The sequence below is a fragment of the Orycteropus afer genome, unplaced genomic scaffold, assembly GCF_000298275.1.
Source record: "Orycteropus afer afer isolate SDZICR_OR568_19922 unplaced genomic scaffold, OryAfe1.0 scaffold00488, whole genome shotgun sequence".
NCBI classification, from domain to species: Eukaryota; Metazoa; Chordata; class Mammalia; order Tubulidentata; family Orycteropodidae; genus Orycteropus; species Orycteropus afer.
This window is the reverse complement of record NW_006922075.1, coordinates 807,056-826,262: the sequence shown is the minus strand read 5'-3', so window position 1 is coordinate 826,262 and position 19,207 is coordinate 807,056. Positions and strand designations below refer to the sequence as shown.

The following is a 19,207-nucleotide window of genomic DNA, read 5'->3' as shown; positions in this document are numbered from 1 at the left end:
AGAAGCAAGAATCTTTAAGCAGATCATTTGCAGGCATTGCATAGTCTCTTCTCTAGCTACAGACATGTAGTCTATCTTTGACAAAGAAGTAAGGTGACTTTACCATGCTAAATGAATAATTTCTTTCAGAAGGAGCACCATGAGGTTCCTATGAGGTAGAGGTTATAGATATCCCAGATGTCCAAATTTCCAAACCACTATACCACTCCATCATCTCTATCATCAACTCCTCCTCCTTCCCTCAGTACTCTCTCTCCTGTCTTTGGGTTCCATAATTCATTGCAACACCTCATAGAACCCATGAATCATCAGGAAAACAGCTCACATGATTGTGGAGGCTAGTAAGTCCTAAATCCATGTGTCAGGCATCAGGCTGGAGGCTTCTCCTAACCTACACTGTTGCAGGGGCTGATGATCCCAAATCGGCAGGTCAGATGACAGGCTGCTGGTTCAAAAGGCTATGGAAGCTGGTGAATCAGGTTAGACAATAGACTGCTGGCTCAAGCTCTAAGAACCAGAGGTCAGATGATGACAACACAGATGCAGGATCCAGAGCAAGAGAGAGAACTTTACCAGAGTATTCATATAAATTGGATGTAGATCATATAAACTTAAGGAAACTCCCCTTACCTGAGCAAGGTGATACAAGGGTGTGAAGGGTAGTGACTGGAGGAAGGTGATGACTTAAGTCACACCCTCTAGTAAGGCAATGAGTGACTCAAGACACATCTCACCCTAATCCTGCCTCATTAACATAATGGACAACTCATTCCCAAATGGTACCATAACCATAGGCATAGAGGCACAACACAAAATGGAGGATAATTTATACATGAGATCATAAAATAGAGAATTACTACATCATTATATAACTGTCAAATTACATAATTACCTAATTACTAAACCACTGAAAATCATGGCCCAGCCAAGTTGACATACAACCTCAACCATCACAGATTCCATATACCTTATTTGCATTAGCAGCAAACTATCTAATTCCCTTGGTGGGCCAAAAGCACCTTATTTGCATAGTGCCACCTGATCATTGTATAGAAACCACAAAGGCTAGAAGGGCCATATTAAGTAATTCATTGTATCACACATGCTTTGCTTAAGAATAATGGATAATACTCCCAGTCTGTTAATCCTACCTCTTTCCCTTGAGAAGAAAGACCTGATTTCATGATGGTAGTGGTGGTGTGTATGTATAGGAGGTCTCAGGGAAGGGATTTGTCCACGGGTCTCTTATAATAGTGAGGCTAGGCAATGAGGTACAGTTGATGAGTAAGTGGTTCTGTGGCAGGAGATGGGGGTTGGGAGGTGGGAGGAGAGAAATGGATAGTTTATTGTTTGACAAAGTATACCCATTACTGGTGAGGGATATGGAAGAAGAAGAGAGCTAGACAGAGTATCACAATCCTGACCCACTAAGCTAGAGTTCAAAGGGGTATTTTGACTGTAGACAACTGAAGTGCCAAGTTGATATGTTGTTGTTGTTGTTGTTAGGTGCCATCGAGTCAGACCCGACTCACAGTGACCCCTCCTTGGGTTTCCAAGGCAGTATCACCACGGAAGTAGATCGCCCCATCTTCCTTCTGAGGAGTGGCTGGTGGGTTTGAACTGCCAGCCTCCTGGTTAACAGTCAAGTGCTTTAGGCACTATGCTACCAGAGCTCCTCCAAGTTGATATAGAAGCCCAATGTTCCAGAGTGAGCCACAGCCGTTGTTAGGGTAAGGCTATATCTTAATGTGTGCATTTAAAGTGTTTTAAAAAGTGGTGATGATGATACACACATCAAGAAGTTAACCAGTATACCTAGCTTTAGGGATAGCAAGACTGTTGTTGTTATGTGCCGTCGAGTCAGACTTGACTTAATTGCAAATAGCTAGACTAGAGATTGAAAATCATCATCTTTTGGTTCTGCTTTCCTCCCATTTTAGTTTCATTCTCAGGTAGATTTTCTCTATGTTGCCACTGTCTCTCCTTTATCATCCACATATCAAATCTCAGGAAAGACTATGAATGGCTATCATGGGTCATGTGAACTAAACAACATGGGGAGGAGTATTCTGATTGGCCATGCTGAGTCATGTGCCCATCCCATGGCAGAGAAGCAGAACACTGTGATAGTTCCACCGTAACTACATAAAACTAGGAAGGGATTGTTCTCCTCCTTCTACACTTCCTCCAATCTTCTACCCCCACCAAAAAAACCCAGGTAGTGTTACCAGGATTAGGGAGAGGGATGCTGGGAAGGATAAAAAGGAAAATAATTGCTATAGTTGATAAAATTTTGCCTAGCGCTTACCGGAAACTTCACACACTGTGTGTGCTTGAACATCCCTGGGTAATGCAAATGGTGAATGCACTTGGCTGCTAACTGAAAGGTTGGAGGTCAACATCCACCCATACAAAGGCACCTCACAAGAAAGGGCTAGCAATCTACTTCTGAAAAATCAGTTGTTGAAAACTCTATTGAGCACAGTTCTACCATAAAACACATGGGGTCTCCATGAGCTGAAATCCAATTGTTCAGTCCTCTTTTAGCTCAGGATCTGAGTGAAAATGAACTTGAATCTATGTAAGTAAACAAGGCTAGGAAACATAGGATCCAACACAGGTAGCAGGCAAAAAAATGTGGGCATATTTTCTTAATTGGAATAATCGAGGGAGATAAAAATTGGGAGAGAAATTCTCATTTTTATCCTGTTTACATTGATATCATGTAGTGTTGGAAATTTGAAAATAAACACTTATAACGTTTCTCTCACCACCAAAAAAAAAAAAAAGAGTTTCGACTGTGTCGTATAACATATAGACAATACCAGTTGGATTGAGATATGATTCATAACCTATAGGTGTAATTCTGTTTCTCAATTATAATATGTGATACTTGTCAACATTATGATTTAAAGCTCAAGAGAACAAAGTGAACTCTGCTTTGGCTCCCTCCTACTCCAACACAGACAAAAAATAAAGGTAATGAGTAAAGTCTCATTTTTATAGGCTTCCATCAGAGGATCATATGTGGTGCAGAGGAGTTGCTGCTACAGGTGGAAAAGCTTACTCAGAGATCAAATAATCAGCACAACACTATGAGTTCTGCTTAACTTAGGCTCCTGCAGACCTGGGGAGAACATATATCCTGCAGTAACCTTTACTGAAGAATTTGTAGTCTTGGCCCGTTAGGCAAAATGTTCCTGGAGAACACTGATTCTTACCTACATATGCTAAACTCGTTTTAGGAGAGTCGAAAAAGCAGTAATAACAATCATGATAAATAGTAACCTTTTATATTTCCACTATATGAAGGCACTGTGTTGGATATTTCATCTGCCATATTTTATTTAATTCACATCACAACCCTGTAAGGTAGAAATTATCCTAATTTTTAAATAGACTCCACAGTTAAGTCACTTGCCTCAGATCACTTGGCTGGGCTGAGTATATCTGAGCTAGGTCTTCTAGGTGTGTCTCTGAAGTCTGGTCTTTCCCACTTTAGCCCACACACGCTTAAATTGTGAGACTGTATACTCTGATTCCTTAACTGTGTCAGATTATTCACAAATTCCAATGCCTGGGATCAGGCCTGGTTACCCCATCTCCACATTGCTAATGACCTGTCTCTTTGGATATTTTCCAATCACCTGCCAATTGCCTGCCTGTGACAGCTTAGACTGGCCCTCAGATGCTACTGTGGCCTTGCTTTATAGAAGTGAGAGTCCATCTATCTTTTCCCCTCCAGTTTATCTTTTGGTCTTGGCATTTTCTCTAAGGCTTATGTTAAAGATAATTAATTTAGCCATGCACTATGTCCATGCCACTGGCCTCTTACTGTTCCCTGGTATGCCTAGATTTCTGGCCTATCCTAGCTGTAGTTTGGACTGTATATTTACGAAAGAGAAGACTTTTCAGACTCCAGACCCATGGCTGGATATTAAGCAGTGACTGTACCTATCATTCCTGTAGTAAAATGCTCCTTCTCCAAAAAATATAAATTGTATCATAGAGATACTGCCTCGGAAACCCAACGAGGGGTTGCTGTGAGTCAGAATCAACTTGATGGCAGTGAGTTTGGTTTGGTTTTTGGTCCTAACTGAGAGTTGGATGCTTCTGTGTTAAAATATAAATGTAGTTTTTTTAAGTGTTTTTGAAAAATAATGACATTTTTCTAAGCATAAAAATGGTATTTCAGTTCTTTATAGACAATATATAGAATACAGAAAAATATAAAGAACCTAAATCACACAAAGTCCAATAACACAAAGATGGATAATCATTGTGAAGTGTTGGCTGTATTTGGTATAATTTCTTTAAACATTTACAATCACATAAACACACACATATACAAAATTGAGATTGTACTCAGTATGGTCTAAAATACTACTTTTTCATTTAATGTTATCCTGTTAGCATTTCCTCATATAAATAAAATTTTTTGAAAATATGTTTAGTAACTGTATAATATTATTCCTTAGGAATGTACTATGAATTACTTAACTAATTACTTTATCCAGAGACTTGGGTTGATTCTAACGATCAATATGCTGCAACGACCATAATATGCATAAATCTCTATAAGCAATTCTATGTCCTTAGAATAGAATCCTTGAAGTCGAAGTACTAGGACAAAGGGTAAGATCTAAAGGAGTGGTTAACAGTTTTTTTAGTCTCAAGACCGCTTTATACTCTTAAAAATTATTGAATACACAAATAAATTTTACTTACATGGGCTATAGCTATCAATATTTACTATATTAGAATAAAAAAGGAGTAATTTAAAAAATCACCAAAAAAAGACTATAAGGCAATATTCCTTATGAATACAGATGCAAAAATCCTCAGCAAATACTAGCAAACAAAATTCAACAGTATATAAAAGAATCATACCTCATAACTAATTGGGATTTATTCCAGGATTGCAGGGATAGTTGAACATTAAAAAATCAATCAATGTAATACACCACATCAATAGAACAGAGGAAAAGAACTACATGATCATCTTGATGAATGCAGAAAAATAATTTGATAAAATCCAACACTTTTTCTTGATAAAAGCTCTCAAGAAGATTGGAATGGAAGGGAAGTTCTTCAGTATGATTCAGGGCATATATAAAAGCCAACAGCCAACATTATACTTCATTTTGAAAGATTAAGAGCTTACCCTTAAAATTGAGAACAAAACAAGGGTACCTGCTCTTACCACTTCTATTCAATATTGTTTTAGAAGTCCTAGTCAGAGGAATAAGAGAAGAAAAAGGAATAAAAGATATCCATAAAGAAGAAGTAAAATAATTCACTGATGATATGATTCTATAGAAAATCCTAAGAATCTACAAGAAAGCTTCCAGTGCTAATAAAGTGATTTAGCAAAGTTGCAAGGTACAAAGTTAACAAACAAAACTCCATTGGCTTTTTGTACAACAGCAAGGAGACATCTGAAATGGAAATTAGGCAAACAATTCCATTTATAATAGTATCTAAAGGAATAAAATACCTAGGAATAAATTTAACCAGGGATGTGAAAGACTTACACCATGAAAATTATAAAACACTGCTTAAAGATTAAATAAATGGGAAGATGATCTGTGTTCATGGATTAGAAGACCTAACACTGTTAAGATGTCAGTACTACCCAAAGCAATCTACAGATCCAATGCAATGCTGATCAAAATTCCAACAAGCATCTTTACAGAGATGGAAAAACCATTCCTCAACTTTATATGGAATGGCAAGGGACTCTGGATAGCTAAAGCAATATTGCAAGAGAAGAACAAAATAGGAAGACTCACACTTCCTGATTTTAAAACATATCAAACCACTGAGACTATGGCCCCTAGCTGCCCTTCAGGTCTGGAATTGAACCCACACCTGTGCTTTCCAGCCAAACAAGGTACAGGCACGTGAATTAAACATTTACCTCAAGTAGACACACGCCCTGGAGAGAACAATCATGGGAGAAGGAAGGGCTGCTTATGCACAGGGAGACAGCTCAGGTTGCAGGAGAGTATGGAGGGATGGACACTGGGAAGAGGTAACTATGGGGAGGAAGTGGGAGGGGAGCTGCTGCATTGTGGTAAACTATGGTCAATGACATGCAACAATGTATAGGTGAACTGCTGTATGGAAAGTGAATTTGCTCTGTAAATCTTCACCCAAATCAAAATAAAATTAAATAAATAAATTTTTTTTAAAAAAAACATATCATACAACTATAGTAATCAAAATAGACTAGTACTGTTATAACAATAGGCACATAGACTAATGGAATAGAATTGAGAATCCAGAAATAAATCCAAGCATCCATGGTTAACTGATTTTTTACAAGGGTGCTAAGTCCACTTGGTGGGGAAAGAAGAGTTTCGTTAATAAATTATGTTAGGAAAATTGAAATTCCACATACAGAAAAATGAAGCAGGATCCATGATTCACACCATACACAAAAACAAATTCAAAATGGATTAAAGGCCTAAATGTGAAAACTAAAACCATAAAACAAGAAAATAGAAGGGCAATGCTGTAAGGCCTAGCTTTTAACAATGGATTAACTAACATAGTAACAAAATCACCACCAACAAAAGGCAAAATATATAAATGAGACCTCATAAAAACTAAAAAATTTTGTTCATCAAAAGATGCTACAAGAAAAGTGAAAAGATTAGCTGCCAATCAGGAGAAAATCTTTAGAAACCATGTATCTGTTAAGGATATTATAGCCAAACTATACATAAACTTATGGAGTGCAAATAGCCCAATCAAAAAATGGGCAAAGGACTTGAACAGACATTTCATCCAAGAGAACATTCAAATGGCCACCAAACACATGGAAAGATGTTCAATGTCATTATTCATCAGAGAGATACAAATATAAAACACAAGATGCCATTTCACTCCCATTAGAATGGCTAAAATTAAAAACAAAAAATAAATGTTGGCTAGGACATAGAGAAATTGGAGCCCTTATCCATTGGTAGTGGAAATGTAAAATGGCACAGCCATTGTGGAAAACAGTGCAGCAGTTCCTCAAAAAACTAAAAATAGAACTACTGTATGACCTAGCAATTCCACTCCTAGGTGCATACCCAAAACACTTGAAAGCAGACACTCAGATACTTATACATCAACGTTCATTGTAGCACTATTCACAATAGCCAATAGGTTGAAACAACCTAAAAGTCCATCAAAGGATGAATGGATACACAAAATGTGGTACATACAAACAATGGAATACTACTTACTTAGCACATGAGAAAAATGAAGTCTTGATACATGTTACAATATTGATGGAGCATAAAGACATTATGCTAAGTGAAATAAGCCAGGCACAAAAGACAACAATTGTGTGACCTCACTTATATAAAAAGACAAGAACAGGCAAATGCACAGAGAGCAAAATTTACTAGTGGATACCAAGGAAAGAGTGAGGGGAAAGGAGGGGCTATTGCTTATGGAGTACTGAGCTTTGGTTTATGGTAACTGAAAAATTGTGTTGATTAAGGGTAGGGTTGCACAGCTGGTTAACATAATCAATAAGTTGCTATCAGTAAGTTGTACACTGGTAAAAAGTTGAATTGACAAGTTGTGTGATAGATATATTGACAACAGTGACCGAAAAAAAAAAGAGTAGCTGCTGAAGCTGCTTTTGTACATCCAAACACCTCATGGGATTTGGTTTCTTGGTCTGGAGTTTAAGGTCATAGTTTCATGGAACATCAAGTTAATAAATAGGCCTGATAACATGTTTAGTGCTTCTCTTCTGCCTCCTAGTTCATTGAATAGTGACTGGGGTTTTAAAAAGTGGTCATCCAAGGCACAACAATGGGCCTCTATTTGCCTGGAACAACAGGGAAGGAGGGTCAGAAATAGGAGGAACATAAGGAATGTGTGGCTAATTGCCTCCATGAACAACTGCCTCCTTTGCCATAGACCAGAACCGAATGGTGCCTGCCACCATTTCTGAACGTTTTGATGAAAGACTTTATAGAAGGATAACGATCAAAAGGGAGAAAATGCAGAATATAATTTCAAATTTTCATGGAATCCAGACTTTCCAGATCCACAAAAACTAGATGAACCCCTGAAACTATTGCCCTGAGAAAATCATTAAACCTTAAACTAAAAATATCCCCTGAAATCATCTCAAAACCAAACAATAATATAGCTTAATTAGTAAGGAATGTCTGCCTTGAGTATTGATCTCTTTTAAGACCTATCTATATGGGATCAAATTGATAGTAGCAACTCAAAAGATTAGATAGGAAACTTAGAGGGCAATGAGTTTATGTTAATGAGGGAGGAACAACTCTGAAAATGAGGGTGAAAATGGTTGCCCAAATTGAAGAATGTAATCAGTGCCACTAAATTGTACATGTAGAAATTGTTGAACTGGTGTATGTTCTGCTGTGTATATTCTCAAAAACAACAAAATAAAATGATCAAAAAATGAGAAATTTGAAAAGCACTTATTACTTCATTTAGAAGTAACAATGAGAAACCTTTACATGTTAATATAACATATTGTTTATGAAATGGTTATGTTTTTCAAAATAAAACAAATAATATTTAGTAAGATGAGTGGCATTGTTTTACATGTCTGTCAATCTTTTTAATATCTGGCTTATTAGATAAAAGCTAGGTTCTCATATTTGCTTCTCAATTCCATTGTGGCAATATATTGTTTTGGCTGAATTATATAAAGAAAAATTATGCCTCACATAGATATATAGTTGAAAAGAAAGGATTATTTTTTATATTGTTGTTGTTGTTGTTATGTGCCATTGAGTCAGACCTGACTCATAGCGACCCCTCCTTGGGTTTCTGAGGCAGTATCACTACAGAAGTAGATTACTCCATGTTCCTTCCGAGAAGTGGCTAGTGGGTTTACCGCCAACCTTCTGGTTAGCAGTCAAGTGCCTTAGGCCCTAGGCCACCAGAGCTCCTATATATATATATATTTATATATATATATATATACATACATACATATATTTACATATATATACACGACACTAAAACTTGGCAAATGGTAGTTTCTTAAAGGTTAGTTTCAATGTGAAACCTGAAAACATTATCAGTGCATTGTTTATACTGTCTCATATTAAAATACACTGTTTTTTTTGCACTAAAAAAAAAATTGGAAATAACCTAAGTGCCTATCAATGGACAAATGGATAAGCAAAATGTACATATATACAGTGGAATACTATGCAGTTAAAAACAATGATGACTTCACAAAATTTATCATAACATGGATACACCTAATGCTAAGTGAAATAAGTCAGTCACAGAGGGAAAAGTATTATATGATTCCTGTTCTATAAGAAGACAAGAATATATATACCTAAAGAGACCAAAGTTATTGGTGGTTACCACGGAGGGGAGGGGGAATCATATTCTGGATCATAGACATTGGTTATTTTTGGTGATGGGAAAAGTAGCACCAAATGTGGGTGTAGTGAGCACAGATTGACCAAAGTAAATGATGTTGCCGAGAAGTGCTCACGAGAAAAGGATACTTATACTAAAGAATTGGACATATATAATTTGGCAACAACTCCAACAAAGACCAAAAGAAGAGTGAATGGTCATATATGTATGTGTAATGGCATGGAGTATACAGATAGGTACAGGTGTATACATATGTGTACACTGTTGTTGTTGTTGTTGTTAGGTGCCATTGAGTTGGTTCTGACTTATAGTGACCCTGTGTAGAACAGAACAAAACACTGCCCAGTCCTGTGCCATCCTCACAATCATTGCTATGTTTGAACCCCTTGTTGTAGCCACTATGTTGATCCATCTCATTGAGGGTGTTCCCTTTTTTTGTTGATAGGTAATCAACAAATGTTTGTTGCATGAATCAAAGGATATTTAACTTAATTACTTGTTTATTAGCTAATTCATCTTCTGTGACTTGTCTCTTATGTCATTTGCTCATTTTTCTTTTGGTGTTTCAATGTTTTTCTACTTGATTCATATGGGCTTGAATTTCTATACTGCATGTTTTAAAATATCATAACTCTGAATTTTTACGGTCTTTCTAGTTTAGTTAGAAGTTGTCCTTTATAAGTATATGTGCATTATAAATCTGTGAATGAGGACAGTATAATGATGCAATGGAAAGAATATAGTCTCTGGTGTCAGATCTTGTTTTTTATTTTCCCCCAGATTTGCCAACTATTAGCTTTGTGACCTCAGACAAGTTATTTAATGTCCCTAAGTCTGATTTTTCTTCTGTAAAATAGAAGCAAGAATACCTGCCTATCAGGTCTGCTGCAAGGTTAGAAGAAATACATGTAAAGCACTTAGCATGGAGCCTGAAGGATAATAGAAGTTCAATAAACATTAATATGGTTCAGAGGCTTTCTGGATGAGATCTTGAGCTTGGTCCAGATTGGCAGTTACTGACTAAGGGTAAGCCTTGTACAAGACTAAAGGGAAGATGTGTTTTCAGGAAACAAAGGCTGTGTTTTCTTTGGCAGCACATATAGTAAAATTAAAAGTATGCTTGCATAGCCTCTGTGTTAAGATGGTTCCGTATTTTTAAAAATATGGATGGAAAAGATCATGGTTACTTCTGGGGAATTAGAGAGGAATGTAGGATATGGGATGGAGAATTTAACTCTATCTTAAGGTTGCATCCTTTTTAAAAAAATAATAATAATAATATGAAGCAAGTTTGATACTGTGAAACAGGAAATAACTAGTCCACACAGATAAGCAGTCTGTAACCTAAGGCTTTATTGCTTTCTACTTGGAAGGATTTGAGTTCAAGAATTACATAGACATGGAGCCCTTCCCATTCATAGAAAATTATTAAAGTGTTTGAGTAGGGGGTGACATGGATAGATATCTCTGATGGTTGTCAGGTGGACTTAAGGGCTACAAAATGGGAGGAAGAAGAACCATTGAAGAGACTGTTGCAAAAGTTCAGGTGAAAAACAGTGAATGTGTGAAGTAAGGCAGTGAAAGTAGGAAGACCAGAAGGGAAAGGATTTAAGAAATATCAAAGTTGTCATATTTCTCACAAAATAAAAGGATGTATTCAGCAGGATGAGGTGATGGACATTGGGAGTAACTTCTTTCAGTTCCAGACTCCTATCCAATGTCCTACTGGACTTTTTCACTTAAATGTCAAATGTGCATCTACTCTTAACATTTCCTCTTCCCAAATCTGTTCCCCACCCCAATTTCCTCATTTCAGTAAATTTACCCAGTTGCTCAAGTTAAAAAATTAAGAATCATCCTCAGTTCTTCTCTTACCAGCCACACTCCTACATCAAACCTATCAGCAAAGCCCATGGTTCTACCTCTAAAATAACCCTAGTCTGATCACTTCTCTCAATTTCCACTGCCTCCACCCTTGTCCAAACCACCTCTACCACCCAAAACTCCAAACCAAATGTGCTAACATCATAGATTCCAACTCACAGTGAGCCCCATTGGGTTTCCAAGGCTGTAAATCTTTTTTTTTTTTTTTTCTTGCCATTTTTATTGTGACTTGGGTGAAAGTTTACAGAGCAAATTCATCTTCCATGTAGCAGTTCATACACATTTTATCCCATGACATTGACTGAAGTTCCCCACAGTGTAACAGCTCTCTTTCCACTTCCTCCCCATAGTTACCTCTTCCCTGTGTCCTTTCCTCCCAGGCACTCCTGCCTCCTGAGCTGTCTCCCCGTGCAAACACTGCTGTTCTGTTCTCCCATAATTGATCACTCCAAGTAGTATATCTACCTAATAAAAATGTTCAGCCCATATGCCTATCTTTATTTGGCTGGAAGCCACAGGAGTGAGTTCAATTCCAAACCTGAAGGGGTCTCACTAGGCTCTATCAGACCAGCAAACTTGGTCTTTTTTTTTTTTTTAATGATTGTGAGTTTTGTTCCATACTGTTCTCCCACTGTATCCAGGATCTCCTACATGGATTCCCCTCCAAGTGGTTGACAGTGGTAGCTAGGCACCATCTAGTTCTTCTGGTCTCATGGTCATATAGGCTGAGGATTGCATGGTATACCAGTCCCTTGGACTAACTGTTTCTACGTGTCTGTGGAAATTATCAAACAATATCATTCATATTGTTCAAACAGAACAAGGGGATAATGCATGGTTTAAAATTAGGAAGGGGGTGCATCAGGGTTGTATCCTTTCGCCAGTTATTCAGTTTGTATGCTGAGCAAATACTCTGAGAAGCTGAATTATATGAGAAAGAATGTGGCATGAGGATTGGAGGAAGATTCATTCATTAACAACCTGTGATACGCAGGTGACATAACTTTGCTTGCTGAAAGTGAGGATGACTTGAGGCACTTATTGATGAAGATTGAAGACTACAGTCTGCAGTATGGATTACACCTCAATACAAAGAAAACAAAAATCCTCACAACTGGTCCAATTAACAGCTTCATGATGGATGGAGAAAAGACTGAAGTTGTCAAGGATTTCATATTACTTGGTTCTACAATCAATACCAATGGAAGCAGCAGTTAAGACCTCAGATGACATATTGCAAATCTGCTGCAAAAGACCTCTTTCAAGTGATGAAGAGCAAAGATATCTCCTTAAGACTAAGGTACGCCTAACCCAAGCATGGTATTTTCAATTGCCTCTTATACATGTGAGAGCTGGACAATGAATAAGGAAGACCAAAGAAGAGTTGATGCTTTTGAGTTGTGGTGTTGGAGAAGAATGCTAAGAGTACCATGGACTGTTAAAAGGACTAACAGATCTGTCCTGGAAAAAGTGCCCAGAATGCTCCTTGGAAGTGAGAATGGCCAGACTTCGTCTCACCTACTTTGGTCATGTTGTCGGGAGGAATCATTCCCTGGAGAAGGATATCATGCTTGGTAAAGTGGAGGGTCAATGAAGAAGGGGAATGCCCTCAACAAGATTGACATAATAGCTGCAATGATGTGCTCAGGTATGGCAAGGATCGTGAGGCTGGCACAGGACTGGGCAGTGTTTCGGTCTGCTGTGCATAGGGTCGTTATGAGTTGGGGACAACTCAACAGCACCTAACAACAACAAAAACAACAACATGGGTCTTTGGTTTTCTTCATTCTTCTTTGCTCTGGATGGTACATTGCCCTTCCCTTCACTCAAATCAATACTTGTCTCTATCTATCTAGCAGTGTTCCCTACCCTCTCCTCCCATACCCAGTAACCAACAAAGAAAATTTACTTCCACATATAAACCTTTCCTTGACTTTTTACAATAATGAACTAAAACAATATTTGTCCTTCTGTGGTTGATTTATTTCACTCAGCATAATGTCCTCCAAGTTCATCCACATTATGTGATGTTTTGTAGATTCTACATTATTCTTTAGTGTTGCATACTATTCCATTGTGTGTATGTACCATAGTTTGCTTATCCATTTCTCTGTTGATGGGCACCTAGGTTGTTTTCATGTTTTTGCTATTGTGAACAGTGCTACAACAAACATGAGTGTGCATATATATGTTCTTGTTCCAGCTCTCAGTTCTTTAGAATATATACCTAGTAGCAGGATTGCTGGATCAAATGGTATTTCTAATTCCAACTTTTTAAGGAATTGCCATACTGTTTTCCACAGTGATTGTATCATTTTATAGCCTCACCAGAAGTGTGTGAGAGTCTCAATCTCTCCGCATCCACACCAGCATTTGTTATTTTCTGTCTTGTTGAACTTTACTATTAGTGCTGGAGCAAGATGTATCTCATTGTTGTTTTGATTTGCATCTCTCTAGTGTATGCCTAAGGCACCTGACTGCTAACCAGAAGCCTGGCGGTTCAAACCCACCAGCCACTCCTCAGAAGGAAGGTTGGAAAATTTACTTCTGTAGTGATACCACCTCGGAAACCCAAGGAGGGGTCTCTATGAGTTGGGTCCAACTCGACGGCACATAACAACAACAACAACAATGACTAATGATCATGAGCATTTCTTGGTACGTTTCTTGGCCGCCTGAATATCCTCTTTAGTGAAGTGTCTATTCACGTCTTCTACCCACTTTTAAATTGGATTATTTATCTTTTTGTTGTTAAGTTGTTGGAGTTCTCTGTAAGTTTTAGAGATAAGTCCTTTGTCAGTTACGTTATTGCTGTATATTTTTTTCCCAATCTGTAGGTTCTCTTCTGACTCTTTTGGAGAAGTCTTTTGAAGCACATTAAAACTTAATTCTTAGAAGGTTCCATTCATCTAGTTTATCTTCTGCTGTTTGTGCATTTTGGGTTATGTTTGATAGTCTATTTATGCCTTATATTAGGGCCCCTAAATTTGCCCCCATTTTTCCCTTGAGGAACTCTGTAGTTTTAGGTTTCACATTTAAGTCTTTGATCACTCTGGAGTTAGTTTTTGTGTATGATATGAGGTACAGATCTTGTTTCATTTTTCCACAAACTGATATCCAGTTTTGCCAGCACCATTTGTTAAAAAGACAATCTCTTCCCCATTTCAGGGATTTCGGCCCTTTGTCAAATATCAGCTGACCATAGGTTGATGGATCTATTTCTAGGTTCTCAATTCTATTCCATTGATCTATGTATCTGTCATTAAACCAATACCAGGCAGTTTTTACTACTGTGGCTGTATAGTAGGTTTTGAGATCCGGCAGTGTGAGACCTCCTACTTTGTTTTTCTTCAATAGTACTTTGCTTATCTGAGGTCTCTTCTTTCCATATAAATTAGCGATTGGTTTTTCCATATCCTTAAAGAATCTTGATGGGATCTGGATTGGGATTGCATTGAATGTATAGATTGCGTTGGGTAGTGTTGACATTTTCACAATGTTCAATCTTCCTTCCACGAGCATGGTACGTTCTTCCATTTTTGTAGATCTCTTATGGCTTCCTGAAGTAGTGTTTTATAGTTTTCTGTGTACAGGTCTTTTGTGTCCCTGGTAAGATTTATTCCCAAATATTTCATTTTTTTTTTTGGTAGCTATTGTAAATGGTATTGATTTCCTTATTTCCTTTTCAGCAATCTCTTTGCTGGTATAGAGGAATCTAACTGCTTTTTATATGTTGATCTTGTATCCTGCCACTATGCTAAAACTCTCAATTAGTTCCAGTAGTTCTCTTGCTGAGTCTCTTGGGTTTTCTATGTATAGAATCATATCATCAGCAAATAGGGATATTCCTTCTCCTTTATCAATCTGGATGCCTTTGATTTCCCTTTCTTGACCAAGGCTGCAAATCTTTATGGAAGCAGACTGCCCCATCTTTCTTCCACAGAGCAGCTGGTGGGTTTGAACCAATGACCTTTTGGTTAATAGCCAAATGCCTTAACCACTACACCACCCAAACTCCTAATCTCTACTGCAGGGTTCTCTTAATTATTCTTTTTGTTTACTTTCTTGTTATTGTTGTTGTTACTTGCTGTTATGTTAGTCTTCAACTTAGGACAACCCCAAGCACAATGTGATCATTCCATTGTGATCCATATGGTTTTCACTGGCTGATTTTTCAGAAGTAGATCCCCAGGCCTTCCTTCCTAGTCTGTGATTAGTCTGAAAGCTCCACTGAAGCCTGTTCAGCATCATAGCAACACACAAGCCTCCACTGACATACAGGTGTGGTGGCTGCATATGAGGTGCATTGGCCAGGAATTGAACCTGGGTCTTCTGCATAGAAGGCAAGAATTCTACCAGTGAACCACCACTGCCCCCATTTCTTCTCTTACCCCTCTACAATTCTCTCTCTATGCAGCACCTGAGTAACCTTTTTAAAAAATGAATCCAGACGTGTCACATCTCTGCTGAAAACCCTTCAGTGCTTTCCTTGACACTTTGACACATCTTTACTATGGCCTAAAAGGCCAGGATAGCAGTCACACCAGCCTCTTTCTGTTCCTCAAACAGTTGTAGCAAGCTGGGGGCCTTCCTCTTGTTCTCTGTCCTCGCCTATTGATTCACAAGCTTAAACTTTTCTGTCAAGTTGAATTCTTTTCAGATATGGTCTCCTCTCTCTAACTTTCCTCCTCCATCCTCTTTCCTTACATAATTCTCTTCTAGCATTCACCATAATCTAATTTTTTCCTTATTTGTTTACTTGTTTATTGCCTGTCTGCACCTATGGATATAAGCTGCTGTTGCTAGCTGCTGTTGAGCCCAGGTACAATTAGGACCAGACCACTGTGATCCATAGGGTTTTCCTCAGCTGATTTTCAGAAGCAGATTGCCAGGCCTTTCTTCCTAGTTTGTCTTAGTCTAGAATCACTTCCTAAACCTGTTCAGTATCATGGCAACATGCAAGCCTTCACTGACAGACGAGTAAAGGCTGTGCTTAAAGTGCATTGGCCGGGAATTGAACCTTGGTCTCCTGAATAGAAGGTGAGAATTCTACAACCACTGCCCCTGAATATAAACTACTTAAAAATAAAGTATTTCTTTTTTCGTTTACTACTGAATGCTCAGGGGTGAATACTGTGCCTGTTGTTGCTATGTGCCGTCGAGTCGGACTCAACTCATAGAGATCCCTCCTTGGGTTTCGAGGCAGTATCACTACAGAAGTAGATTGCCCAACCTTCCTTCTAAGGAGTGGCTGGTGGGTTTTAACTGCCAGCCTTCTGGTTAGCAGTCAAGTGCCTTAGGCACTGAACTACCAGGACTAATACTGTGCCTAACACCCAGATTGCTCACTAAACACTTATTGAATAAAGGAATGAATTAGTGAGAGGTAGAAGTCAAAGAGAAGTTGCCAGCAGGAGCCCAAAGATCTTCTCAAGTCCCTGGTGGTACCATTCCTTGAGACAGAAAATGGAAGAGCAGAGGTGTGGGAAGGAGTTTGCCTTGGTGGAGGTGGAGGTGGGAAACATGGTAAGTCTGAGAGAGAGTCAGGCAGTCTTAGTATAGGACATACAGGAATATTTTAAGACTCCAATCCACTAGGTGTAACTTCAAAGACTTATGCCCATTCTTTCTTATCACACTTCTGAAATGCCTCCTAAAATACCTACTTTATAGAGTTTAAAATAATTTTGTAATTAAGTCACTTAGCCTCAAAACCAAACAATGAGGTATGCTAGACAGATAATATTCTCAGCCTATTCATGAGGAAATTGAGCCTCTGAGAGGTTATGTGGCTTGTCTCGGGGCCCCTCCTCCTGGGGACATACAACAGAGTCATGCCATGTCAGGATCCAAGTTGTCCTGATTGCTAGTCTAGTGGTGTACCTATTGATTCGGGAGTCTATTGGTTCTGCTCTGGTAGCATAGTGCCTAAGGCACTTGACTGCTCACCAGAAGGCTGGTGGTTCAAACCCACCAGCCACTCCTCGGAAGGAAGGTTGGGCAATTCTACTTCCGTAGTGATACTGCCTCGGAAACCCAAGGAGGGGTCGCTATGAGTTGGGGGCGACTCGACGGCAAATAACAACAACCAATTGGTTCTACAGTCTGTCTTTCACATATGCTGCTTCTAAAAGTGGTTTAAAGGCATAAAAAGTATGAGTTATACCCTGGTCCACTAGGCAGATGTCTGGTTGTCTCCTGGAGTAGCTGGACACCTCTCACCTTTTATTTTCCACTGAGAGACTGAATATACAAATACACAAGACCACATGTTGATAGAATCCTGACCTTTGCACCGACCAGTCCAGGAAGCCAAACCACAACCTGTGCAGCCATTGGCATAAAATGTTCAGAAGTTGGTCAAGAACTGCCGTCTTCACTACTTTTTGTCCCCCATTCCCCACTTCGAACACAGGACAACAGAAAGCCAAATATGTTCTACAAACGAATCATATAGGATGCCTCAGTTCTAGTTAGCCCTAGACTATATTTCCCACGTAACAAACTCCAATCAGAGCACATCTGAAGCCTTCCCTTTTTCCCTATAAAGTTTTCCCACTGCTTTGAGTCTCCACTGAATGCAAGTCATGGTGGCCAACTCTCTTGCTACACGGAAAGCTCTGAATCAATAGCCTCATCATTTATTTCCACTCTACAGAATGGATAGCAAAAGACAAAGATATTATAAAGCCAAATTACGAAAACAGCATCAGTTATTAAACATTTTAGCACATCTCGTAAACACCCTGTAAAGTACTGAGACCCTAATTCTAGAGTTGAAACAATGGAGAAGGAACCATGAGACGAAGTGGTTTGCACAGAACTAGGATTAGAACCTAAACCCCCCCAGGGTTTGAGGTCGGTTGTTTATCCACTGAGTTCTGGCTGCACTTTGGAATCATTACCATTTTAAAGTATTTTACTCTGGGTTGAGTGAATATTAAGAAGTAGATCACATTTCAGCCTGGCAGGCGCTAAAGTATTGTTTTTAGTTTGTTTTTGTAAGTTTTAGTAGACGACATATGGATTCCATTAACTTTATTATGTAGCACAATTTTGAAGACAGTTTCTTTTCCAAAAAATTTTCACCATAATTTAACATTTTAAAGTGCAGTACACACCATCAATCCTTGATACTTGTTTTTCTCAAAGCTGTATGTTTCTTCCTCTCCACTGCAGGGGGGGAGGAGAGGGAGTCATAAATCCAGTAAGGGGTATGTTCTGTTAATGCAGCTGGGGACAGTTCAGTTTCCAAAGCCATATAAGGGGTGAGGGGAAGGCAAGTGTAATAATAGTACTGGACAAAGGGACAAAGTCCCTCTACTACAGGGACTTCCTTTGTCTTTTTTTTTTTTTTTAAGATAGGGAGCTTTTTATGTTGTCTCCCCAAGTTTACAGATTGCTAATGATGTTGACTGAAGAAGATGGTGAAGAAAATTAATCCTGCCCCATCTTCACGATCGTTGGTATGTTTAACTCCATTGTTGCGGCCGCTGTGTATTTTGAGTTCCTTCCAACCTAGAGGGCTCATCTTCCAGCAGTGTATTGAATAATATTGTGCTGTGATCCATAGAGATTTCCTTGACTAATTTTTGGAAATAGATCACCAGGCCTCTCTTCCTAATCTGTCCTGGACTGGCAGCTCATATCAGACTAGAGAATGACTCGCTGGAAGGCAGGGGTAGGTATGAAAGTGTGACTATCTTTGTAGCTCCATGCCATCTTAAAAATGTGTCTGTCCCTGCTCCTCTCTACCTTGGGGCACACAAAAAGGAGGCTGTGTGGCAGCATGTTCTGGTTCCCTAGTGTCGCTCTGACAAGAACATACCACAAACGGGGTGGCCTTAACAAATAGGAGTTTATTCTTACAATTTGGAGGCTTTAAGTCCAAGTTCAAAGTGCCGGGCTCTAGGGGCTGGGTGAAAAAGCCCCTCAG

General features: G+C 38.7%; 1 non-coding gene across 1 annotated transcript; it reads right to left on the bottom strand.

Moving 5' to 3' along the window:
* Positions 1-15,573: 15,573 nt before the first annotated feature.
* TRNAR-UCU lies at positions 15,574-15,644 on the bottom strand. Its single transcript has one exon. It is a non-coding gene; the product is annotated as a tRNA-Arg (tRNA).
* Positions 15,645-19,207: the final 3,563 nt, after the last annotated feature.